The sequence below is a fragment of the Cuculus canorus genome, chromosome 1, assembly GCF_017976375.1.
Source record: "Cuculus canorus isolate bCucCan1 chromosome 1, bCucCan1.pri, whole genome shotgun sequence".
Classification (NCBI taxonomy): Eukaryota; Metazoa; Chordata; class Aves; order Cuculiformes; family Cuculidae; genus Cuculus; species Cuculus canorus.
This window is the reverse complement of record NC_071401.1, coordinates 119,983,631-120,010,690: the sequence shown is the minus strand read 5'-3', so window position 1 is coordinate 120,010,690 and position 27,060 is coordinate 119,983,631. Positions and strand designations below refer to the sequence as shown.

At 39.8% G+C, this 27,060-nt stretch overlaps 1 protein-coding gene across 25 annotated transcripts in view; it reads left to right on the top strand.

The window, feature by feature from the left end:
- ZBTB20 (zinc finger and BTB domain containing 20) overlaps positions 1–27,060 on the top strand; it is a 492,045-nt gene that overhangs the window by 417,981 nt on the left and 47,004 nt on the right. The window contains exon 7 of one of the 25 annotated variants that reach the window (XR_008453586.1): positions 7,079–9,938. The exons of the other annotated variants lie outside the window; for them this stretch is intronic. The gene's annotated coding sequence lies outside the window, so the exon portion shown is untranslated. Of the gene's footprint in view, positions 1–7,078; positions 9,939–27,060 lie in introns of those variants that run through there. 25 annotated transcript variants of the gene reach the window in all.

Here is a 27,060-nt window from a genome sequence, read left to right as displayed (position 1 = left end):
AAGTATTTTTGTTCCAATCTTTTTTTTTCTTGATGGTTTGGAAAGAGTGCCACGCATGTGTGCTGTGGCATGCTAACTCTTTGTTGCCACCTGAAACAATAGTTGTTTATACTGCCATTTCTAAGAGAAAACTTGAATTCAGCAAATATACCATGGTCACCAAAGAAGGGCTGCTGTAGCCTACAGACTTTCCTGCAGCCTGGTAACTCACTTGGCATTATCAGGATTTTCGTAAACTTCCTTTGTGCCATTACCTTTTTCACAGGCAGATTTCCTTCTGTTCTGGAACCTCAAAAGTTCCTCATTTCAGGTGATTATTGTACTCTCTCTCTAGCTGTGAAAAGGAAATTTAAATCCATGGGTATACATGAAAAGTAGAAGCAAAGGGAAGGTACATTCCCTAGATGGAGATGCAAAGGCCCTTGGATCCCATAGAAAAATGCATTAGGACTTCATGCACTCTTCCAGAAGAGAGCAGCTCTCTGTCACCTCTGAACCACACTGAACAAAAGCAATAACAAAACTGGTAAACTGCTTTGCATGGGAAAGGAGTGATAAATTAAGCCTTGAGACAAATACCCACATAGTACAGGCTGGATAAGATAGCGTCTCTTCAAATAACATCCATAAGGTTTCCTATCCTTTCATTGTATTTTGTAGAAAAAAAAGACAAAAGTGCAGTTGGAAGAAGGGTGCTGCTCTCTAGTTTGGGGAGCAACATTTGTCTTTATGCATTAAAAAACACAGAACATTTTCTTGTATTTTAAGAGGGGAAGAAAAGGTTGTGAAGATAAACTTTTATACCCTTGAGCTCATATTTCAGAAGTGACTTCTGAAATTCCTGGTAGTATCTTTAGAAATGTGAGATTTTTGAGCAAGTGAAATTTTGTGCTAAGTCCATGGGCAGTTTCATTTCAAATCCATCTCTTTATCAGAAACGTGGTTGTGAGCAGGTATCTGAAATTTGGCACGTCAGGTTGAGACCCCTGTGAAAGTTTGGAAAGGCCCTGTGGAAGGCACAAGGGGGTGGATATTGGAGACCAGGACACAACATTGTGGTTGTCATTAGATGTTTTGGAGTAATCCACATGATCCTTCACAAAGCTTTAGCAGAGGGCTAGAGGATCCAGGAGATGCAGAGCAGTTTTTGGCTTCTTGCAGCCTGTGATATCCAAGTACACAGAAAATCAAGGAGAATAGAGAACAAGTCAAAAAGGGCATCTTCTCCCCCATTTTCTCTGAAAATATCAGTCACCCTTATCAGGTGACTTCTCCATTAGTAGCTTTCAGTTCCAGCTACAAGCTATGGAGACAGACATTCATTCAAAGATGACGAGGCCTTCATTGTTTTTAGTAAGTTCATCATAGCACATTCACTTGTACACTGTAAAGTATTTCCACAAATTAAACCTAAGCAGTTGTCAAAATAAATGAACAAAGTATGCTCTGTGATGTTTTATCCTTTATTTATTTATATTTTGTATTGTCTGTTTGAGTGTTTGTTAATTTGAAAAATTCCTTTTTTTTGTGATAGGTCAGCATCCTAGCTGTTAGTTTGAATTAGCAAGATCATATTTTGTGACTAGATACACTCCTAATAGCTAAAGTATTAGCTGAAACACGTTTATATTTGGGCTGGAAGGACCATGGTCGCTACAGATAATCCAAAGGATTATTCTGTGACGGATTATCCTAAATGAAGGTTTTCCCAAACTGCCTGCTCTCTGAAAGGTCACGTCGCTTCTGAGCTAGACTCAATGTCAAGCCGCGTTTTGGTGTTTGCAGGAAGAGGGTTTCAAAAAGGAAGGAATGGAGGTGGCAGAACTGGGTGCCATGTGGTAGGCATGTCAGCAAAGGGAACGGCATGCCACACACCTGCTTTGGGGCTCTGTGGTGCCACAAGTTAACATTTTGATGAGCAATTTCCATTCTGTTGTTTTCTCTCAACACATGGGGTTCAAAATACAGTTAAAAGAAAACTGTACCCATTTGCTCATCCCAGAAGCCTGCTATTTCAGAATAGTCTGCCAGATTAATTTTCACATATACAATATTTCAGAGTTGAAACACACAGAGGACTGTGGTTTGTCTTTCGAAATTGTAGTATGATGGCCAAAGAAAAATAGGTGTGCATTGCTCTAACTTCATGGAATGCCACTGACTGATAGTTTATAAGAAAATCTTTGCTGTGATCAGTATCTTCTCCATTTTCTCAAGTCTAAATAAATCATAAAGGCTAACCCCTACAGGAAGGGTGTTTTCAGCATCTATATCCAAAGAATTACAGAAATGAAACAGTCTTTTTTTGTGGGCTGCACATCTGTAAAGGACCTGCTTTCTTTATCACCCTACTTGAACTAGACTTCCTTTAAAACTGCAGTAGGATGATAGAATATAATCTAATGATATGTTACGTTAAAACATTTCATTTTTGTCCATACTAGCTCCATAATGCCCTCTTGGCAGGATAGGAGGGGGAAAGACAAGGGGATTGAGGGAAATGGCTGCAGAATTCCATTGACATTCCTGCAGAAGGGATGTGGCTTTCACAGAAACACTGTTACCCCGAATAGGTGTTTTAGTCAGAAATAGCCTAGTCGTTTGCTTATTTACCTGGAGACGTAACTATCATGCAGTTGAGGAAAGAATTACACTTTTATTTCCTGGTTAAACCTCTAGTCTGATATTCATATAGCTGATTTGGTCATAAATTTTGGCTACTGAAAATTTTCTGGCTTGCAGTAGGCCTGGATCTGTGTAATTGGAAAACAGAAGAGATTCTCTCACTTTAATCTGACGCTTATCTCCATCCTCCTTAAGGCAGGAGAAAAGCCAAGGGATTTAGCATCTTCCTTCTTTTCTTGCAACCTACTGAGACTAACTATGGTTAGAAGCTCTTCTTGGTGCATTTTATAGTGAGATGTCCATGCTGCTAGAAATCTTTTGTTGCTGAAGTCTGAAGCATTAAATCATTCAATAACCCCTTTTTTTTTCTTCCAGGAGAGAGTCAGCTTGTAAAAAGTGACACGATCAACACAAAAGTCAGCCTCTGACATGCCCTTTCCCCCACAGATCATGTTCATGCACTCGCTAGTAGAGCAGTTTAAAGGTTTTTAGTAACCCTTTAATAGAGGTAATTTCGCTGGTCCCTTTCACGGGGTCCACTTGATTATATACTGGTAAAGGGAGATAGTATTTGAGAATAGTTGATATGCTCACAATTTTTGTAAGCAAAGACCTTGACGAGTTCCTCCACAGTCAGTCTCCTTGGGCTAGAATTTCAACCTATTACATGGGGATTTAGCCACTCATTTCCCATAAACATCAATGGGAGTCATGTGGCTAAATCCCTGTGCAACACATTGAAAATTTATTCCCTTATGTTTAAACTCATTTTGATGCAGATGCTTTCTTCTGCAGGAAACAAGTGAAATGAAGCAGCCATTTATTTCTTTCATTTGTCTGCCCCTGATCACCAAACCCCCAGATTATCTTCTCTTCTGCCTAGGTACCAGAGTGTCCCACAGGATTTGCTGAATTTCTGTGTGACACTAAGTTAGAGGCTAAGCTTCAAGACATTAGGACAATGGATGCTAACTTGTATTTATTACCTACTCATGCATTTGGACAGCTGACAGGCTGTGTCTCCACCCATGAGAACAAGATTTCTCATTTCTCTCGGTTCTCCTTCACCTGCTGTATTGCACATTAAAGGAGGGACACATGCTGGTTTTAGTGGATTTGACTAGTGGTCTTTGACTACAAATTACGGTGTGGGATCACTGCTTTGGTCTCTGTTGATGTGTGCTTTTTGATAGTCTTCCACAAGGTTAATGGATCTACTATGATCACGATGTGGAGATTCTACTTTACTAAATTTCTTAGTCAAGAAGAGGGTCTTTAGACTAATTATTGGACGGAGGGGAAATGAAAGGCTATCAGGATGTAGGCACAAATGTGAATATCCTATTTCAAAATCATGGGGCATGATTTTCAATAATGGCATATGTGTGTTAAGGTGCAATTTTGTGCCTTGAAAGAATTGTGTTCATTATAAATGGCAGGTGCTTTTAAAGCATTTCAATATTGCGTTTTCTATTTCCACCTGCACATCAGGTAACTGGGTATTAATATGCTACTAGTTGAGCCCATGATTCATTGCAGGTGCGGTGCTTGGGAAATCAAGGATTGCATTGAGGTCCTGATGAAAATCATGCCCTCAGGCACATCTGAGCTCCATTTTGATCAACAAGCCAAAAATAAGACTTTTATTTCAATTACAGTTCGTCTGATTGTGAACTTAATGATGCAACTTGAAGTCTATTGGCTTAGCTCCTGAGACCCAGGAAGGAGGATGTCTGGGACCTTGTCTATTCAGTGGAATAGAGGTTCCCATTAAATTCACTCTGATCTCATTACATGTCTTTTATTTGGTCAGAAGCTCTATTTTTGCTCTTCCTGGCCTTATTGAATCTGTTGTTGATTCATTGTGCAGACTTGGTATTAATGAAAAAGACTGCCTCACTCAGGTCTCTCCAGAGGGTGACATTTTCCATAGCCCTGTGTCTGTACCATGCCTTGGAAGCACAGACTCCGATGGGTTGCCTTGTGAAACTAGATTCTAGCAGAGCTTTATTAATAGGCTGATGAGATGTATCAGCTTGGCGAAGCTGACTGCCTCCGTAATGAGCGAGGGCTGTATTTTACTTCCCTTAACGAACAGAAAAATCCTCAGCAATGCCTTTCCTGTATCCCTGCTATCTCCACTCCATGTTCCTCTTTCAAAGACCTCTTTAAAGGTCCCTATTATCCCAGCTGCCTTTAGGTGTCACTCGAAGCTTTAGGTTCCTCCTGTTCATCCAGCCCTTTGTGTGCTGATCCCTGCCCTGCCGTTCAGCTGCCCAGCAGCCTGTGGGGCCCACTGGTGACACCCCAGTTACTACCTCCTTCCTTTCTTGATTGCACTGCAGTAGTTGCACATTGTTACCGTTCGGCGCTTAAGTAGCATTGAGGAAATGAAAGTAATTAATTTTGGTAGCTTTTCTCACTTTAATCAAAGCTCGATGTCAAAGGCTGCATCTGCATTACTGGATTGGAAACTGCCACAGGAGAGCATAGTTATCATAAAATATGTCATGGGCAGAAGACCTGTATTTTTAACTTGTGTAAGAGTAGAAGGGCTGATTTCCATCCTGCTTCTTTCAGGCATTGTCAAGCTGCCCCAGCTCCTTTTGCTACTAGACTTCAGGAACTGTTAATCTGGTCTATTCTGTTTTGAGATGAATCTGAACATTTTTGAGTGGGCCAAGTACTTTCTTGGCCTTCTGACTAAGCTTGGGTCGCTCATATGGTAAATCATTAATTTGGAGACTATATTCTGCCTTTGCTGTGAGTTAAGAGTGGTGTTCTAATAGCTTCCTTCCATCTGGAGCAGTCATAAACCAGATGGATAAAGGATTGGCACCACTTATTTTGAGTCTTTACCCAATTCACCCTGTGTAAAGGGACCTTGCAATCTTTCCCAAACAATTGTTGCATGTATCCAGAATCACAAGTGAAAAATACGTGTGAGCTGCCACTTGGGGAAAGTTTTGGAGAGGTAAGCAATAAAAATTATACCTTCCTTAAGCAATATTATATTGAAGTCCATGATTAGGAACCATATGTAAGAATGGTTTGTATCTAATTATTTGAAAATGTGATAGTCTATTTTAAATTCCAAAGTGTATAGCACCTTGGGTTAAGCCAGTTCACTGCAGAATTTATACTTCTTAAATAGAATGGGAAGAGATAGGTTTTCAAGGATGTTGTGTATACAGATTTTGGCATCTTGTTTTACTAGATCTGTTGTCTTCCTCCCTGTTTTCATGAAAATAAATTCATCACACAGCATTTCAGTACATTCCTTTAATATGGTTTAGTAAGAATGAGAATATTGCTAGAACCTAGAAGATGCACCTATATTTATTTATTTTGATAAATTAGAAATATTTATATTTTCATTAGTGAATAGCTAGAAGGAAGAAGTCAAACAGTTCTGGTGTGTTGCAAACAGTCTTTATTATAGAGAGTGTTTTAATTTATAACATGTCTTTAAAGAACTGCTCTTTGGCCTAGGTCTTACTGTAGTCTTTGGGAATTACTTCGGAAATACTTCCTATGGTGATGAATACAAGAAGAGATACGCAACGGTAGCCTATTTTATTTTGGCTAAATGGAAAGAAAGAAAGAAAGAAAGAAAGAAAGAAAGAAAGAAAGAAAGAAAGAAAGAAAGAAAGAAAGAAAGATAAGGAAAAAAAAGATAATTCAAGGAAGACTGTACACTTTAGGCAACAAAATCGAAAGGTTCATGAAGGCTTCTTGAGCGTGCCAGAGAAGTCATAGGAACATGGTATTGCGAAGTGCAAGAAGAGAAGCAGGAAGGTGAGTGTGCCTAAATAGGCAAAGGTGTAAGAGGTTGTTTAAGCCAAACAAATGCTTCTCACTAAGCACAAGTGCAGGCCAAGCAGAGCATAAGAAAGGTTTACAAATCTCAGATAAAAGAGAAAAAGAAGGATACAACAGTGGTTGAAAAAGCAAACAAACCCATAGAAAGACAGAGGTTCTGTACTTGAGCTTGAGAGTCTAAGGTGGGGACTGGATAGGTACAGTATGAAAGAAGAAAGGAACCATTTAAGGATGGAAATACTGCAGTGCTGTAAATAATTTCTTTTTGTTTGTCATCATTTTATATATTGGAGCAGTCCTTTATGATTTTCAGCTGGGTTAGATCCTGTTTAGACCATTTTCACAAAGGGTGTATGGAAAACCTAAAAATCATAAATACTGATTTATCATCTAGGCTTATGTTGCATATGAATCCTAGAGCATTCTGCAAACTGAGAAGGTGTTGGTGCGCCTAGCCAAACACAATGCAATCTGTTCTTAAAATTAGCTGGAGAAACAAGAAGATTTAAAGGTTGCTCTATTACTTTGAAAGACTAAGTGGTAAACCTATGAATCAATTTCACAAACCTTGCTTCAGTACTTTGTAAATTGTTTATCACGATAGTTAAAACCATAAACAATTTTTTTGTAGGCTGGTTGATCTTCGCTGGCTCTTTCCACTCGCTTAGAAGAGTCTGTCTGTACCTGAGTGCTTCAGTGCCCAGTGCCTGAACAGGCCATCTCCCAGCTCCTGGGTGTTGCCTCTGCAGAGGGGAGCCTTTCGAAGCACTGAATGCCAGAAGGTTCTGCCACTTCCTGCTACCAGCTAGGTGGTGTAAAGCAATAATTGGCAGCTAGCATTACGTATGCAACCGGGATCCATTTCCTAGGATACCCATGTGGATAGAAGAGATGGGGCAAATGTTATCACTACAGAAGTTAATAATTCAGTCCAGTCTGTCTTTGTGGTTTCACGATAAGGACTGTATTAGAAGAGCCAGTTCCTTTTAGCAGTTTCTCCCTGAAATGTGCTGGAATGTGAAGTGTTCAGATGAAATCCTTTGTGCTAGCACCTCTCTCTCTTCATCTTCTGCCATTCCCAAACTGCAAATTTGTCTTAAGAAAGATGCTAAATTGAGGTATTGGGTCAAGAAATTTATCCCTTAGAGTAACTCATTATAATATGCTTAAAATACAGCTGTGCCTCTTGTTATAAAATCAAATTAAACAGAACTATAAAAAAAATTATAAGAGAACAAAAGCACCAAAGTAATAAGTAGAAACATACTTCATTCAATGTTGGTTCACCTGACCCTCGTAATACAGAAATACACAATTTAATGAGTTATTTACAAACCTCAGAAGAGAACACAGCCTGATAATGGCAGTAGACCAGTTTCCCTGTTGCCATGTTTGTAATACAGGTACTCAATCCAGAGAGTAAAATTTAGACTTGCACCTAGTATTTACTACTAACTCCTTAAATTAGTGCTGGATGAATGCCAAAAACTCTGCTCAAACAAGGGACCAGCGGGAAATTAAAACAGTTTTTCTGTCTTAAAATACCAAAGCTATAGAAGCTGCACACCCAATATTGTGGTTCTCAACTCTCTGAAAACACGTGTGCTGTTTTTCATTATCCATCCCAATCATTATCAATATTGAAGTTACATTAGTTTGGTGGCCGTCCTACCTTTTGCCATTTGGTTCAGTACTACTTAGTCGTCTCTTGGAAAAAAAACAGAAGGCCTGGTACTGGTCAGAGGGCCGGTGATACTGGTGTCAGTGTGGCTACCAGAATAAGAAAGGTCTGTGAGGATTAGACTCTTGGTGTTCATACCAACTGAAAATACATTGGAATCCCCTTCCAGTTGTCAGAGAGTGGTGGCAGCTAGAGCTGCTTGATTTTAAAACCTGACATCTTCTGCCCTGCCTGTGTTAGTGACACTTCTGTGGCACTGTAGCAAAGCTTTCAAGGCCGGTATCATTACAGCACCTGTACCAAAGGATGATTTAAAAAAAAAAAAAATGCTGTCCTCAATGCGACAAAACAGTGCAGAAATACAGTCTTGCAGAATGACCTTTTCCATTCATAAGAGGCTGAACTAGGAAGGACATCGTTTTGGCTTTTTTAGCTTATACTTGCCTGTTGCTAACCTAAGCATAGCTGCTTTGCTTATGTTTTCTGTGAGCATTAGTATTATCTCTGAAGAATGGTTAATGCCTTACAAAAGTGTTTTCATAGCTCGCCCTAATGATCAGTATGTTGGAAATAGGGATCTTAAAATATGGATTACTGATGTGATCATTTTCCCCAGCTGCAACCTTTCTAGATAATCTCTAATGCAACAGGCATTAAAAAATACAGTGTGTGATAACAGGGGCTGCTTAGTTACTCCCTAGCAGAGCTATGAAGAACTCTGTATTTTCACTTCGCAAACCTTGGCAAAGATACAATGCTGTATATGCCAAATTTTCAAAAATGATGGAATTTTGCTTTCATGCCCAGGAATAAAACAGCTTAATGTACTAACCAATAGGAAATTTAATGGTGGAGGGGATACCCCAAGAGCTTTGGGTGCTGTTTTTTTATAGACTTTAGCAAATATTATTTAATGACTACTTAAAGACAGAGAGTTTTCTGGACTTTCTGCTTTGAGAACTACAAAAATAAGCATCTGACATTGAATAAAGAATAAAAATATCTTCTCAAACTGTATGCTGATTTGACTCTCGACAGAAAGTAAATGAAAGCTGAAATGCCAACCCCTGACGAAAATGGAGGAGAGATGTTAGAATGAAAAAAAATATCATTTAGATTAATAATTGCCCTCTGTGCTGTTAAAGTTGAAGAGACAAGTGAGTTTACCCCTGGATCATTCAGCTGCTAGCTCCATTAATAGACCAATGCAGAAGTTTTCCAAATTTCTCTAAATTTTACAAAACACCAGTTCATTGCTTCAACCTGGAGTGAAGTTGTTTACAGCTCTGTGCCAAGCAGAAAGTTCAAATCAATTATTGTCCATTAGAGTTAGGTATAACTGATGAAATATCCCCAGAGGAGTATTGTAAATGTATCAAGATGTCCTCCCCCATTACAGAAATGGGAGGCATGGTGAATTACTTACCTTCTCTCTTACACTTAATGTCTCTGAAATGCTGCCAGGCAGAAAAGGCTTATCTTGTCTCACTGGTTTCAAGAGAGGTCTATGTTGTAGTCTGGGATACAGTGGAGAAAAAATGAGGTAGCAGTACTGAGGGTAGACACACATTAAGCTTTATGCCCTGGCAGAACCAAGATCAGCAACAAAATAAATAAATAAATGGAGGAAAGCTATTCAGTAACTGGCAGTGGACTCAAAATACATGCAGAAAATATCTGATTGAAAAAACAGTACTAGGGATTTTTTTTATAATATAACTGAATTTTTTGTGCAGTGAGCTATATAATAAATTCACTCATTAAAATGTACGATGAAATTGCGGTGGGGCAGAACATACAAACAATAGAAACCAAGAAATCCATGCTTAAGGATGTCTCCAAATGTCAAAACAGGGTGAGCATAATACTGAAAGTAGCTAGCATTCGCTATTTCTCTCCATCTGGAAAGGAGCCTTCAGTCTATTTCTCACTTGCTATCAATATGGCTCTAGGACTGTACTTGTAGTCATAAAGAAATACAGAGAAACAAGGTTCTTGCACCAAGGGAGCATCATTTTGTGCAAGACCTTTGCTAGGGGTGTAATGAAGTTTGTGCTGCCAGACACACTTTACTTTTTACAGCACCTGACTGAAATGTGCTCAGTCCTACTGTTGCTGCTGGCTTACAAGATCGCTCAGTGATGGGATTTGAGTTATCTCAGCTGCATGTTGCACCATCTTCAGACCTCTTGAGGGCTAAATGGAGCAGTAGAACATACTGAAGAGGAAAAAGGGGGGGAAATACAGGACTGGGCAACAGCTATGCTCCTAACTGGTATGTGGAGTAGGCAAGGAATTCAGGTGTATGAAAGACTCAATAAATAGCCAGTGCTGCCTGTGTGTCCAGAATGGAGATCAGAAATACACAATGCAGTAGGAAGAAGTGCGCGTCTATCCTTTACATTCCCAGAAAATGTTGTCATAACAAGTTACAGCCTACGCTGCCCACAGAGAAAGTAGACTCGAGTTTTTCATGATGTATGGAATTCTAAGTGACTTCTGTGAAGGAAAGGGAGAAGGTAGGGTAAAAAATTTAAAAATCTCTTGTGGGCTTTTCCTGACTCTTAGGACTTCTAGCACAGCAGCCTCTGCTGATCTCAGCTGCAACAAGCGGACTGACTTGGAATTCTGAGGTCTGATTTTCCAATTTGTGGTTATTATTTTCTTCTGTGATCCTTAGGCAAGTAACTTAACATCTCCAAGCTGTAGTTTCTAATGTAGAATAAGAATGCTAGCACTTCAGTAATCTAAAAGGGCTTTATGAGACAAAGTATACGGAAGGTTTTGCAGTAAGCTGACGCTACAGCTGTATGATTCACATAAATATCTAGAAAAGAAAGAAATGTCTGGAATGCAGATCTACAGAAATCTTATTTGAGAGCAGTGGAGTGTAGATTTGGTTGTACAACAAAAACTCTTCCCTCATAAAAGGATGAGGATAAGATGTATGGTGAAGTCCAGCTCTCCTCCGAGTCTTAAGTATGTGAGACGTAAATATAACAGTAAGTATAATTTCTAAAGGACTGTGCAAAGGAGTTAGTTTTGTGACTCATATCAGAATGCATTAATCATCCAATTGAGTGTTGGAATCTGATGGATATTGAACTATGTGCAAGCTTCTGTTGATGTCAGTGGTTATAATACCAGCACCTCTCATGATCAGGAGAAATCATTATTCACAGTTTGGAGTTTTATCTTCTACATTTTTCTCCATTATTTTTCCTCCAAGCCACAGTGGCTGAGATAACCACACTCCAGAATGCCAGTCAACACGTTAGTGGGTGCAAGAGAACAGTTTGATGGCCGTGTATAACTTAGAAGGAACAAATTCCCGTTTATGAGGATTTGGTGGCGTTCCTCCAAGCGGAAACCCTTTCCTGCTGTCTCTGTCCGTGGTCCTGGGCACAGCCACACTGCCCACCCCTCCACGCCTGCTCCGCATGCCCTATTCCTCTTTGGAGCTGATCCCATGTGTCGTGATAAAGGTCTCTGGAGGAAAGCACCTGTTTGCCAGCTCTGTTCTTGAAATGCTGAGGGACTGCAGCAGAACTGAGCCTCAAGAGGGTTCTTCTTATAAGACCGAGGAATAATTGTTTTAACTCCCTGCACTGCAAGATGCGCTTCCCTGCTGCCTTGCCATCACGTACTACTGTAGAAATCTTTTCTCTGGGAAGAGAGGGCTGTATGTTGCTCGCAACTAATAGTCAGATTTGTTACCTCCACTTCTCTGCCACTACTTCTCGATTCAGAAGGCTCAAGCACCTGAAGTGAGATTGCCAGGAAACAACAAAATGCAAACATATGCTAAAAGGAGTTATTTGTAGGAAGATATCTATTCTCTGTAGTGTGGCTAGAGAATGTTTGACACCTGGCATAACTTCTTTAAAGTTTGGAAAGATAACTGTCCTGGAAAGCAGAAATATCTATGATAAGTTAATAACATAAATCTTCCCATATGAAGGTTGTAAAGCCTTAATCCCAATCTATATCACTTTCTAATTCATGGCATGCAGTTCTTTGTAAAGTAAAGCCATTTACAAAAATTCTTTATAAAGAGTTCTTTATTTCACCTGTTTTGAGTCTTTAATCTTAGTTCTGGATAAACACCACAAAATGATGTCTGTGCATATTTGTCCAGATTCTGTTTTATTCTGCCATATTTATCTAATAGTAAATATTTCAGAAATGGTCAGGTGTATACTTTATGGTTATGAGTACTTAGGCATCATTTGAAATATATCCTCCTGCTCAAAAAGTTTGTCTTTGAGTTAAAAATAGAAAGCGTATGAATTAGTTGACCAGACACATGGTATAAATAACAATTGGTAAAATAAAATATAATCCTTCGTATATTGCCAAAGGCATCTACACCGTTTATCCAGGCTGTTCAGCTCATGCAACTGAATAATGATATCACTTGAAAACATTAAGACTCAAGTGGCAAAAATAAAAAAGGGGTACATTTTCCCATTCAGAATCTGTTGTTTATTCACCTCTACCAGTTCTTTGTGATGAACCCTAGAGATAGTGAATAGCTGTAAATGTATTTTAAAATAATTAAAAAAGTAGATATATGGCTTTTCTGTACGTAGTGTTTTTATATATAGTGTTGCTGATCTCTTGGGACTTTACAAGCTGCCTCTAACCCTGTTCTGCATATAATGTTTGAAACTAGAAATCTTGCTTAGATACAGGATTCTTTTATTTCTTGTCATCAAGAATTGCAAAAATCACACCTTCTGTTTGTCATTGCACCAGGAATCAAAATTGCCATTCAGAAACTTTGGACCACTTTGGTTTATGGGCATATATGCCATATTTGGGGAAAGAAAAAAAAAATCCATGCTATTGTGAAGGAAGGAAGGAAAGGAAGGAAAAAGGAAGGAAGGAAGGAAGGAAGGAAGGAAGGAAGGAAGGAAGGAAGGAAGGAAGGAAGGAAGGAAGGAAGGAAGGAAGGAAGGAAGGAAGGAAGGAAGGAAGGAAGGAAGGAAGGAAGGAAGGAAGAAAGATTAATTAGGGGGCAGTTGAACAGGTTGTAAGTGCTTAAGAAGCTTGAGATATACTAGGAATTGCACTGTAGAGGAGAAGCTTGTGAGCAAAGGCAGGAGAATCAGTACCTGCTGCACTCATCTTAGTGGAAAACCCTACAGCAGAAAAAGGAGACATATTCCTGATATGAAACTGATTGTTCTATTGACATGAGCTTGGAACATTCATACTGTCCATTTCCAAGTGGTACTGCTGAGCCTCCATATGAAGGAGGATGTAGGAACATGGTTTTGTGTTCTTTAATGATACAGAAAAATATTTTTCATATGCTTCAGGCATAATGGGTCTCTTTTCTGTAAGTACAGGGATAATTGAACCTGTCCCTTCACCTTCAGCCAGATATCTCAGATATCACATGCCTAATAAATAAATATAAATAAGATTGAATAGTTGTTTACACATATGGATACATGAATATGTGTAACATTGTTGGAGTTTAACATGTAACATTGGTGTGCATGTGTCTGTGCAGACGTATATGTTTACATTTATATATGAAATATGGGAAATTTTTTCATATAGTGACTACTTTCAGTCTTGTGACAGGGTCAAAAATGAAGATGACATGTCTGATTTAGAAACCTGTTTTCTTTTCCCTAGTGGTGATGTTGCTCTTCTTCTAAAGCAAAACAGAAATAGCACATTATTTCAAAGGCCAAGTTTTGGATAAAGACTGGACATTCTGTGGTTCTAAGGAGGACTATTCCATCTGTAACAAAGTGGAAAAACTTGTTCCCTTGTCTGGAAAACAGCAGTTATTTGAAGGTGCACATGTTGGAGAATTGTTAATCTGATTTGGGGGGAGCAGGAGATGCTAATGTAGAACACTTAAAATTACTCCTGTGAAAAATTAATTTAGAATATACATGTGTGATTCATTACACGCCTAGCACTTCTACATGCATAACATACCGTGCTTTCTGAAACAGGTATTGTTAAGAGATTAAGTTGTTTGACAGAGAAAGGTTATGGCTTTACAGATTTTATTCTAACAGTTTTGAGCATTGAAAGCCATTAAACAAAAATCCTGAAAAATTGCAGATCACCTGTCTGCATCCCCTTTGCAAACAATCTTATTTCTGGGCAAAATAGTAACAGTGGATAACATAATCCTTAGCTATTCAAGGCCACTTGTCCTCCATGTTCTGTGCCTCATATCATCCTGGAGCAGGTGGGTTCTTGCTGTGATCATGACACAACAAATGGTCTTGCTGATGTATTTCATCAAAGCCTGCTCTAACCCACTCTGCTCCCTGTTGCCCTTGGAGATCATCTTCACTAGAAGGAGGAGTTGAGGGAGCTATAGTATTTGTGGCTTTGTGATGATTCTGAAAAGCCCTTTTCTGGGTGTTTGGAGGGAAGACTCGGTGTATCCTTGGGTCATCTCTGTACCATTATAAATAGGCTGCTGTAAACAAGAGGACGAATTACTCTGACTGGTTCCAGACAGACATACAGTACGTGCAGCTTGGCAGGAAGCTTTCTGAGTCACTGTATGCAAAATAAGATTCCCGTGAGACTTTGCGATAAAAAAGAAGAAAGCAACTTTTTGTTATTTCAGTAGTTGTGAGCCACCGAGATATGTAAACTAAGGCTGCCCACAGAGCTACCCCTAACCTGAGAGAAGGACTGTCCGTGGCTCCTGCTTTCTCTCAGATGATTAAAGGCACTGGGACGCCCAAGAATTGCTGAACCATATTGATTCAGTCAACTTTTATGTTTGGTTTGACTAGAAAACATTTTAAAAACCAAGTCTATCTTGTGTAGTTAAAGGAAACCTTATGCACTTCCGAGTTGGAGTCACACTCCAGACCAGTTGCTGCTGTGTGTTCTTTCAGGATTACCAGACTGCTAAAGCCTACTCACCAGTATAGCCATTGAAAGCAGTGCACAGTGAGCAAGGAGCAGGCAGAAGAATCTGAACAGACTGATCAGCACTCCTAAAGGGCTCCGATCTGACTGCTTAGATTAAGAAACAAGCTTTTTCTATAAATCCAAGATACAGCTATCCAGGATAGATGTTCCTATGAAGAAGACCTAGTACATGAAATTGCAGGAATCATTTAAGAAAGTGTTTGCACTAATAAATGTAAAAAGTACAATTTTCTTTCCTTTCTCTTTGTCATCTTCCCCGTTCGTACAAAACAACGATTTATGTTCTTGTCCTCAGGAACAAGGAAACTGCCAGGCACAAGTCGAAGAGCTCACACTAGTACAGAACAGAGCAAAACATTCTCCATCATCCATACAGATCTGACCAGCCTGTATTTAAGATTTCACTCAATGCAGGCACAAATGCAGTTAGGAAACCTGTGATTTCTCCTGAGCCTTGCCAGTCTGACAGCTTGGGAGAAGGAAGTGAGGAGAATGCAGGGAGTCGCTGGGCTAACAGTGATCGGCAGCCACACTCACAATGTCTGTTCAATCAAAGAGGGCATACCAAGCACTAAGGTCTCATTTCACTCTACAGACTGCGGTGTCTTGACACTTACAGGCACTGTGCTCATTGTCAATCAGTCTGTGACAGCCAACATTGCCTCCACATGCACTTCATTCCCTCTCCTGCCTTCTCTGGAGAGGTAGGAATTGAAGAGGATAGGAAACCAGAGTTAACAAAAGGTGAGGGTACAAGACAGAGAGAGTTTATCATAATAAATGCAAAGTAAAGGTAAACACACAAATTACATCCCATGTATTGTGGTAGCATCGGACATTCATGGTGCCAGGAGAGGTAAGTAGGACCAGCAGAAAAAAGAGATATATTAAAGGGTGTTACAAAATATATATCTGAAGGAAGAAAACAAGTGACAGGCTGAGGAAATGACTAGAAATGAGAAAAGAGAGACCAGAAAAAGCAGATAAAGAGACGGACAGAAGGAAAAGTGTGGAAAAGGGCAGAATGCAGTGGAATAGGTTGGTATAATTTACAGTGCATCCTTTCATGAGGCGATCTACCCAAAAGAGGTGGATAGGAACTCTGAAACCCTCAAAAGAGAGTAAACACATGATTTACATTGAAATAAAATGAGTTGTGAATGTAACACACTGACCTGATCTTAAAAATTCTTCTCTGTATTCATAGCAGCATATTGTAACATTAACATGGGCTGCATGACTTTTAAGCCCTACAAATCAAAGTTAGCATGGCCTCAAACACTTCATTAAACATTAATGCATATGCAATGCAGTGTCAGTGTGTACTAAGAAGTTGGGTATTTTTTCATTAAAGCATGTATGCATGTGTTGCCTACATGCTATGTGTAACTTTATATAGATGTAGTTGCCTCAAATTCTTACAAGTGGCAAATGGAGTCAGCTCAGCTCCCACTTTGCAGAAAGGTTCATTAGAGCTGAAAAATAGAGTCTGATCAGACACTTCTCTAGAGCCCCCTTACCTTTCAAAAGGAATAGCAAAATCTTTTAAGTCACAGTGGAGTTTTGTAACCCCGTAACAATACTGAATTACTACTGCATTGCCTCCTATGTGTGAATCTCATGCCAAGGGGATCATTTGTGGCTGTACATAGAAAGATATTTCCCTTCCATTTTACACAGATACCCATAATTCCACGTGGTAGTACGCAGTGAAGGTTTTTTAATGTCCTGAAGACTGCAGTGGACCCTTGGGCTGAAGCCTCTTGCTCAAAGTTTCAAAGGACGATAAAATGCAATGACAATTGTGCTCATCTGAAATCGAAGTTTTATTGTGTACAGCCAGAGCAGATGCTCACTTAGGTGTAAGTGAGCTGCTAAAACAAAAGCTGTGTTTACCTGCTGCTGCCCAGCAGATTTGAAGTCTAACAAGATCTGTTAACTGCACTACAAGAGGAGCCATGTGCATGCTTTAGGGTTAATGGCACACCTCATGATGGGCCCCAAAATACTGCTCCGGGAGGTGAAGAGGAGGTGAAAATACACTCAACTCAGTTAAAAAACATCTCTGGGCCATGAAATGGGAAAAGGTGCATCAGAAGAGTGTCGAAAGGAGAATTACTGCAAGGGTCAACAAAGAACCATGGACAAAATCCACCAGATTTAACAGAACATTAATTCGACACACTGGGCTTTAAAACCAGGCTTTTCTTTAACTGATTTTGTGGGAATGTTAGCAAAGAATGTAAATCGGAGTTCAGCTGATGAGTTCGGGCATCTGTGACGTGATTAATTTTTGTAAATGCGAACAGTAAAAGTGCTGTACAGTAGAAACAAACCTGTTATGTCCTGCCTTAAAATAGCCCTTTTTTGAACCAGTTGCTTTTCTAATATATACATGGGCTTCTGTGAGCATCATCAGGATGACCTCATGCATATCCTGGGGCAAGCTTTGGCCCCAAAAGTTCTATAATTAAGTTCTAGTGGCTTACACAGCAAGCTCGTGTTTTGGATAACTTACTTAAGGCTGTTAGTATTTAAATGGCCACAACTGAGTTCTTAGTATTGATGCCCCATTAATCCCTCCACTCTGGTCGTCAGGTTTTCCTGCTTTAACATCTGTTGCACCAGCAGTAGGTGCACCTATGCTGACACTATACAGAAGGTCAGATGCACAGGGGAGAGCACACAGATCGCTACTGAAGGGACTGCTCTGGCAGGACTACAGTTTGTGCTGGTGGAGCCATGCTCGTTGCTTCTGACTGAAAAAGCATCTTTATGTACCATAGCCAGTCAGGCCTGGTAATAGCGGAAGAGTTTCTTGAAAGGTCCTAGCCTCTCATTTGGATCCACCAGCATCTCTAATTTTAGCAGGCACTGAATCAGACATAAATTAGAGATTAGGTGTTCTAGTAACTAATACTTTATGAGCCAGAAAAAAAAAAAATCCTAATGCACCCTTTGTATGCTAAGATACCTGTATTTGGAAATTAAGACTTACTTGCATTTGACTGGCTATTGTTGCTCTGATCTCAGAAGTCTTAGAAGAGATTTAAGTAAGTACTTGTCAGAGATGTAGATGCTTTCTGAATATAGAAGCATGGAGGTGTTTACATTAGTATCTGTTGGAGAATTGTAACAAGATTTTTCTCATTGTGGATCTTACTATGATTATCTGTGGGGGATGGTTTAAAAACTTCAGCTCATAACGACCAAATTCTTGTTCACATAGTATTTTTTTCTGCCTTGGGATTTAATATATTAACACTCTCTGAATGACACCAACTCCCAGGCCATTCTCAGGGATAAACTAGGAGATGCTTTTTGACATTTGAGGGGTTTTATGGGGCTTGGCCTCCTTCTTAATAGGTGAATTAGCTTGATCAGCTCAGCCATTGATTCTCTCACATGCCTTGTCTCACAGGTTACCACATTCATTTACCCTTCTACAGAGGAAGTCAAAGATTCTTATATTTTGGGGGTGAGCCCTATCTGTTTTCTCAGACCTGGGGGAAAAGGGAGAATGGGAGAGTGAGCGGAGTGGGAAGCTATATAAATTGAGGAAAAGAGGGCCAAGCTTGTTCCTGGGAGCTGAGAGACCTTTTCTAATGTTGGTAAAAGGCAAAGTCAGACTGCTCTTTGTATGTGATTTTAAGCATCAATTTACACAGGCACATCAAACTTTTAGGCAGGCTCATTTTCTATATATTAGCAAATTTTTAAAATCCCTTTATGTTTAAAGAGACTTGTCATAAGTAATGTCAAAGTGATAAAAATCACACCGTTTTAGGCAGTTTAAGTCACTAGTGGCTACAGTGCTCTGCTTGGTGTTTAGAAAAGATAGCAGTTGTCAGTCACATCAGCAGTACCTATAGGGTTAGGAGAACAGGTTTGGACAGACTGAAGGTAATCAAAACATCCTGTCTTTAAGGACTTACAGTATTAACTTTAAAATTAGTTTGCACTTGGGGGAGTGAGCAGCATTGTATTTCCTCCTCATATTTAAATGTTATCCTAGCCAGAAGAGCTGTCAGAGGTGGTTTGTCCGGCTGCTGCTTGGAAGGTCTTCTGTGACATACACAGGATTTTAGGATACAGGGCCTGTAGAAGCTGAGGTAAGGAAGGAAGTATTACACAGATTTGTAAGTGTAGAGGTCAAGTTATCAATGTGCATCACCTGAGTAATAAACACACAGCCTCAAGCTGCATTTGGCACAGGACTCCACAGCATCAGGGAGACACATGGTGGGCTAGTCTTCTGTCAGGCGCAGCAAGGATATCTCTCTATTCTTTTGAAAGAAGCTGTATTTGGCTCTGCAGAGGGACAAGTATATATCATTAGTTAGCAGGGCACTGCAGAAAGCTAAGAAGATGCACAGGCTGTGGTTTGTCAATACATGGACTTGGGGAACCAAAACAGTTGAACGAATTTCTCTTTGGCTGCTCAGATTTGCCAACACATTGCACAACTACCACTTGTGCCAGCACAGCTGTTTGTAGGGTTGAGCTATGAACGGAGACAACCAATCTTTCTTTAAATCATAGATTTTAGCAGGGATAGGTCAGTAATGGCCTGGAGAGTAATGAAAATGCTGTATCTGATATTGCTTCTGAAACCACTGTCTCATTGGACCTTCACCCACAGGCCATGGTTTGCAAAGTGATCAGTACTGTATTTTTGCTTACCATTTTGTGCAGGAAGGACCAATGCTGGTACAAACAGCTTCACTTGTCCAAAGATGTATTTTAATGCTGAATTTGAAGTTGTGCTTCTGAAGGTAGGGCAGAGGGAAAGAGTATTCTGGATGTCCTATTTGACCAATGAGGAAGGTTAGCAGAAGAATAACTCAGAAGCACAGATGAATAATGTCATCTGAAAGTTCCTGAGATGTTGTTCCTTTGCATCACAGAAGGATCATGCAATCAGCAGAGCTGTACTCATAAGACGTCAGGCTGACCTAGCAGTGTCAGCAAGGTGCTGCATTGTCAGGGCAACATGGCAGCATCAAATCTGAAATAGCCCCTCCTATGTAAGGCCACAGGGGAGTTAAATCAGTTTGTCTCTCTGGTCCAAAGAAGGTAGTCTTTTTTCACTTTGATTCAAAAAAAGATATAAAAAGAACAGATGTCACTTAAATGAATATACCACTAATCTAATTCTTCTCTTTGATAACACCACTGCTGTAAAGACAGAGTTTGTACTTCCTGCTGAAAACTATCAGCAAAAACAATTTTGTTACCCCTTGCCTCCCACCCATAAACTCTTTGCTTTCTAGTTAAAAAAAGCCGATTTCCAGTGCAGGCTGAAGTGAATCAGGATCTGGTTTGCTTTATGTAATACCTTTTATGTCTCAGGTTTAGCTGGTGGTTTTCCTGTCTGCACTCCTTGTTGCTTGGGGGTTATGGATGGGAGGTGACAGTACCATTTTATCTCATCATGTCCAAACGCCTGCACTCCCTCCACTGCCACCCCCTGCATGACTCTCGGATACTTTTTCTCTGTGTGTGCAGATTTTTGCAGTGTTTTAATACTCAAGTACGGGGAGTATTATTTTTTCTTTTGTAGGCTTGTATCTGCTGTTCAATAGTATGGAAGAGTGCAAGGCTCACTCTGTCTTTTTGTCATTGTCTTTCTTAGGTTGCTTTTTAGAGAGAGACTTAGCTCCTTTTTTGCACTGTCAGGTTTATGGATTTGTGATGCCAGCATTTAAACTCTGAATAGACTAGCTGGACAATTCACGGTTTAGGAGCATCTAAAGCAATTTCTCCAACTCCATTTCCCATCTTGTAGCCTGATCCATGCGTGCTGCTCGCTTTTTATGCAATAGCTTATCCACTCTGCCATGTGACTGTTCTTCATGGTACTTCTGATGCTAAAGGACCCATTTCCCCAACCCACTAGGATTTGCTCCTTGCCAGTTTATTCCTTTCGTCATATACAACTCTATCTAACTAACAGGAATATCCAATGAACTTGAATTTAGTCTCCTTATGGTTAATCATCATTTAACCTCCCAAAGTGTGTTTCATGGATTTCCATATTTTTACAGGTGGTTTTTAGGTCAGAAAAACACAGCGCACCTTGGAGTCATCAAACTGGAAAAACAATCAAGACCTGCTCAGCCCATCTTCGCAGGGCCAATGAAGGATAGCACGTGCATCACATGTCTAGTGTTTTGTCTAAGGCAGTTTTAAATGCACAATCAAACTTAGTTCCTTCCCTAAGGCAACTACTCTTCAGGCTTATGCTATTTGCTCCATGGCAACTTCATGTTACTGGTCTTGATTTCATCCATACACTTTTTTATTATTAGCTAGTGTTGTGGTTTAACCCAGCAGGTGGCTAAACACCACACAGCTGTTTGCTCGCACCAAAGGCCAGTGGGATGGTGAAGAGGATTGGAAAACTAAAAGGTGAAACTTGTGGACTGGGATAAAGACAGTTTAATAAGACAGAAAAGGGAGAGATAATAATAATAATAAAGATAAAAGAATATACAAAACAAGTCATGCACAATGAAATTGCTAACCACTCACTGACCAATGCCCAGCCTGCCGCCCAGCTGCAGCCCTCCCCAGCCCCAACCAGATCCTCTCAGTTTTATTCAGCATGACTTGGTATGGTACAGAATACCCATTTGGCCAGTTGGGGTCAACTGTTATGGCTGTCCCCTTCCAGCTTCTTATGCACCTTCAGCCTCCTGGCTGGTAGGAAAATATGAGAAGATGAGAAGTCCTTGACTTAGTGTAAGCATTGCTCAGCAACAACTAAAACATCTGTGTGTTATCAACATTATTCTCACACTAAATAAAAAAATACAGCACTGTAACAGCTACTAGGAAGAATATTAAATCTATCCCAGCTGAAACCAGGACAGCTACCTTGTGTTCTCCCCGACTCCTCCTCCCCCCCCAGCTTTTTTGGGGGGTTTTGCACATTTCAATTATATACAGCTTGTTTTCATGCCTTTTTGCCTTCATCTGCTAGTCATTGGTAGTCATTTGCATGTAACTAGGTGTAGCTCTTCGTTTCTTTTCCTAGTAGCTCAGGCTTTCCACCACCATGGTCTTTTATGTGGCTCTTCTCTGAACCCTCTCCAATCACTCTGATGAGGAGCTGCCCAGAAACAAATGTCACATTCCAGGTGATTTCACCTCAGAGAAGAGACAGAGAGACTATTGCTGTATCTTGCTGTTATGTGATGTGATTACTTACCTTTTAATAGTGCTTATTTGTCTTGACTTTTTTCGCTCTGTATGTTCGGTCTAGACTGTGGCCATCATCTGTGGCTCTTTTTAAGAGAGCCTCTTTAGCAGCCTCCAGGCCTGTTCCATTGATCTGAATTCATACATTTTCCTTTCAGTCTCCTTCAGCCCCTTTTCTTCCTCTTTTTCCAAAAGCACAGTTGTCACAGAACTCACTATAATCTTCATGGCACAAGTGTTTCTGATACTGCAGTTAACAGTTCAGCTCCACCTGCTTTTGGAACCAATCCTGTGGGCTGAGATTTTGAGGCTATTTGCTCCCATGTGCAGCAAATACTGGCACTTAGGTTCAGCTAAGTCCATCCAAAGCTTCTTTGAAGATGCTAGGTTAAGTGAATCGTACTGGCCTCTAAGGAGTCTTCATGAGACTAGGTTTTGAAGTAACATGCACCTGAAGCAAAATGCTCAGACTGGGCATTTCTTCCCAGTCTTTGGGTGACATGAACCTAGATGTTTCACCTTTTGCTGTTTATTCATAAAACTGTATAAAAGAACCCAAAACGAATGCCATGTTGAGATACCTTGGATTTTTTGAAGGTGTTTTTATTCCAGTACAAGTTTTGCTCTAGCACTTACTGACAGCAGAACTGATGTCAAGTTAAATTAAACAAATAATCCGAGCAACTTCTTAAAATGCAAGAAATGTAAAAGGCAAAACTTAGTTTCTCTCCACAGTGTTCACCACCAGGTAAACCTATTTTATTCACCTGACAATTAAATATCTTGATCACTGTTATGCTTACAATCATTGTTTTTCTCATTCTCATGTTATCATGTTGTTTGTTCCTTAAATATTTACTCCTGGCATGCATACATGCAGACATGAAGAGGAGGTTATATGTTTCCATACTCCCAGAGTGCTTTAGGTTCATGCTTAGTGTGGAAACTCCTGGGTAGCTGTGCTACAGTGACCTTTGTGCTAACTGAATGTCATGACCTCTGTGCTAACTGCAGCTCGGTATTGAAAAGAAAGGATTTATGTCCTTGTTAGTGAAGCCTGTTCAGGATAAGATAAGAAAAAGATGCATACCTTTCCACTGTCTGCTGACTTTGATAGTGCAAGATAAGAAAAATACACAGAATACAGTAGAAGGCACCACATGCTGTGAACAGGAAGCTATATTTGTGTTTAAATGCATATTGAGTTCTTTCTGTCCTATAGATGAGCATGGTTGTGGTAGTCCTTTTGAACTGTTTGGGTTTTTTGGTAGGTTATATTCTCAGTAAGTAAACTAACACACATTTGGGCAGTTCCATCTCTTGACTTCTTACTTTAGGATTAAGTCTTAGTAGAAACAAGAGTTGTGACAATGATTGATGCTACCAAACCAGCATAAATGAACAGATTCTGCAGGTATGACTCATGGCAGCTTGGTATCTGCTGTTTGCCATTTACATCTAAGTAAAATGGTTTGGAAAAGTTGTATCAAATCAGAATAATTTCAGTTTGATTTTATAGTTCTCTTAGTTTTAGTGTTCTCATTTTGTATCTCTTTTCTTTCTTCCTAATCTAGTTTATGGATTTAATCTATCAAGGGCTGTTCCACCATATCTACTATTACAATACTCAAAAGTTTTAGAAAGCCATGTCCATTTTAAAAACAAACTAAGCAAGCTAATGCCTAGGGTTGTGGACTGGTGGAACAGAGAGACTGAATGTTTGGTCCCCAAAGTCTACAGCAGTAGTTGTGGCATCTTGCCTGAAATGCTGCTGGGAAGAGACTGTGCAAGTAACTTGCCATCCAAATGATGGTAATGTCTCCTCAGCAGTCTTCCCACTAGGCCAGCAGCATGGTGTTACCTCACTGGGAAAGGGCATGTGCATACAGAGTTGCAATGCTGCAGTCCAGCAGGGACCAAGGCTGAGTAAACGCACAGCAAAGCCAGGGCTCCCCATTACCACTTACTCGCCAATTCTTCAACTGTTTGCAGAGGCAACTTCATTGCCCATTTGGCTGAGAAGCTTTAAGCTTCATTTGGAAATAAAAGCAAAAAGAAGAAAGTGATTTGTTCTTTTTTTGTGATTTCCAGGAGATGGTCAAGTTGTGGAATCTCCTTATCAAGTGTTTCTTAAATCTTCAAACTCCTTTTTGTCTTTTCTTCTGTATAATAGTTTCTACATAAAAAGCTCAAAGTGTTTTCTCAACACTCATTAATTAAGCTTTATAAAATGCCTGTGAAGTCGAACTGTAACTATCTTGACTGGCCTTACCAAAAAGCTTTCGCACAGGGGACTGAAATATCTTTCTCAAGGCCAAGCACAGATTCCCCAGAAGAGGTGTTAGTAGGACCCAGATTTCCTGATTCCTAATGCTGTTCTTTAAAATAAATAAAATTCCCTTTTGGCTTCTGAAGATGCTCTTTGATGGTGGTGACGGCAAGTGTAGCAAGCCTTGTTTCATATTTGTAAAATTTTTCTTTTCCTTTTTGATCTCACATCCTTTAAACCTTATTATTATTATTTTTATTGATGTCAGCTCTAATCTATTTCTATTTTTATTTTGGCAGCCACGAGGCTTCCATCAAATTGGTGGAACTGTCGCTTACTAAACTTCTTCATAGTATTAAAATTGATGAGATTGAGTTGAGGCTGCTTTTAGTCTTTTTTTAAAACTTTTTTTTTCTCTTTTAATAAAGGCAAATCAAACTGTACCTGCATCTTCTTTCACTTGGTATGCTCTGATTGATGGCTCCATTTCTTACTACTCCTTTTCTATTATCAAGCGTATCCATTTGTAGTAAAATATCCAGCTATCTTCACTGTTGTATTTTCATACTCCAGTCAAAAAGCTTATTGCCTCTCAGGCACCAATTGCAAACCCTTTTCTTTTCCATCCTTTTCAGGAGATTTGTGTGGCAGATCAGTCCGGCTGCAGACTAAAACCTTTGCCTCTTTTTTCCTTACTCATGCCATGAAGTCATAGCTGTCTGTGATATCACAGTGGGCTGCTGTGGGAAATCTTGAGACATCTGAAGGAGAGGATTATAACAAGGTTAACAAAGCCGTAGAAGGACTGGAGTCATAAAGGTGTTTATCATACCATAAAGCATCTTGGTAATTAGAAATTTAAGTGCAGACGTTTCCTGTTTTTTGAGGGAGAGATGGAATTTTATCTGCTTTTCACTCTTATGCTTCATCAAGGAAGTTCACATTTATAAAGCAAGAAGAATTGAAGCTGCACTTTGTTTTTCTCACAGTAAGAGGGAAGGGGGAAATGTACAGGCAGGCTAGGTCTATAACATTGATTTGTAACCAACAAAGGAAATGTCTACTTATGAGACACAAATCAATGTAACCAGACTGTGAAAGTGCAAACAGAGATGTGAGAAAATTATTTGATCATTAGTTTTCCTTTGGAAAAGACAGAGGGACAAATTCTTCTCTCATTTGTGAGGATGTAACTTCCACAAAAATCAGAGGGGGCTTGACACTGCAATTATGAACAAACTTTCATATGGTGTCCTTCTGATGGCTGGAGGTGTGAGGCATTAGAATTAGGAAGGGGGATAGGCAGCAAGGGGAGGCAGAGGAAGGATGCTGTAGCGAAGAGGATATGAACCAGGTTTTGATGTTAATGAATTATAGGTACAAAAAGCACATTGATGTTCCTTCCCATGCAGAGGTGACCTGTACGAGCTCTGCACCTGCTTAATTCAACTGAAATCTTAAAAATTTTCATTAACCTGAGACTTCTCTGTCACTGGCTGAGATATCTTCTTGGAGATGGACTGGTCTCCTAAGAATAATCTCATCCTGCAGATTCTAGGCTACAGGGTGCATTATCTAGGAAATCCCCATATTAACAATAAAGCCACCTTATTTTGAAGGTAAGAAGAAAATTAAGTTATCTAATTCCTTTTGGCCTATGGGAAGTAACAGATGCTGATTTGAAAGTGCACCCCTTTATTCTTACATGGCTCATCTTCTCAAGGACAGTGAGCTTCTCGGGTGGGTGGGAGTTTGTCTCCCCTGAAGCTCTTTGCACCCCTAGATTTACCCAGAAGATTGATAGAATTGCTTGTTTCCGTGCAAAATCTCTGCAGCAAACAGTTTCTGAAGCTGTGGTGTGATGGCACAGTGGATCTGGGTCATAATACCCTATCAAAAACACTGTAGGCATATAACATGAAGTGTTGATCTTGGATAACTTCACACAGTGGTTTGAATGTTTTCAGAACAAATGGATTAAATTTATATCGCAGGCTTTATGCCAGATCAGATGTCTGTGCCACTCTGACTTCAGGCTAGATTATATATCATCTGTCCTCTTGTAGCGACAAAAACTCTTGCTAATTTGATAGTAACGTGATCGTGTACCCATGCCCAAACCAGATCAGATCTATGCTACTGAGTATGGATCCTGTGGTAGCGGGTGTGGACCTGAGTCTCTTCAGTAGCAGGGAAACTCATCTCAACTATAGCATCAAAAATCCACCAAAGCAGTGGCAAATTACCTTTCTGTAACTATGCATTCTGTTTCAGTCTACTTCAGTCTCCCTGTGCCTTCAGCGGTTCCCTATGTTTGCATAGATACTGGGGTTTCCTCATATGTCTCCATTCAATTCCATTAGTGCCGTAACTGAAAAGAGGCCAATGCATACGTACATGGTTTTAAAGGCTTGGGACCCATTTGGAGAGGTAGATATTTTTGTTCTGGTTAAACTATTGTAATTCCTTTGGATATTGTTTTATTTATGCCACAATATAAAATTAAATCAGGCCATGGCTTCCCAACAGGCAAATA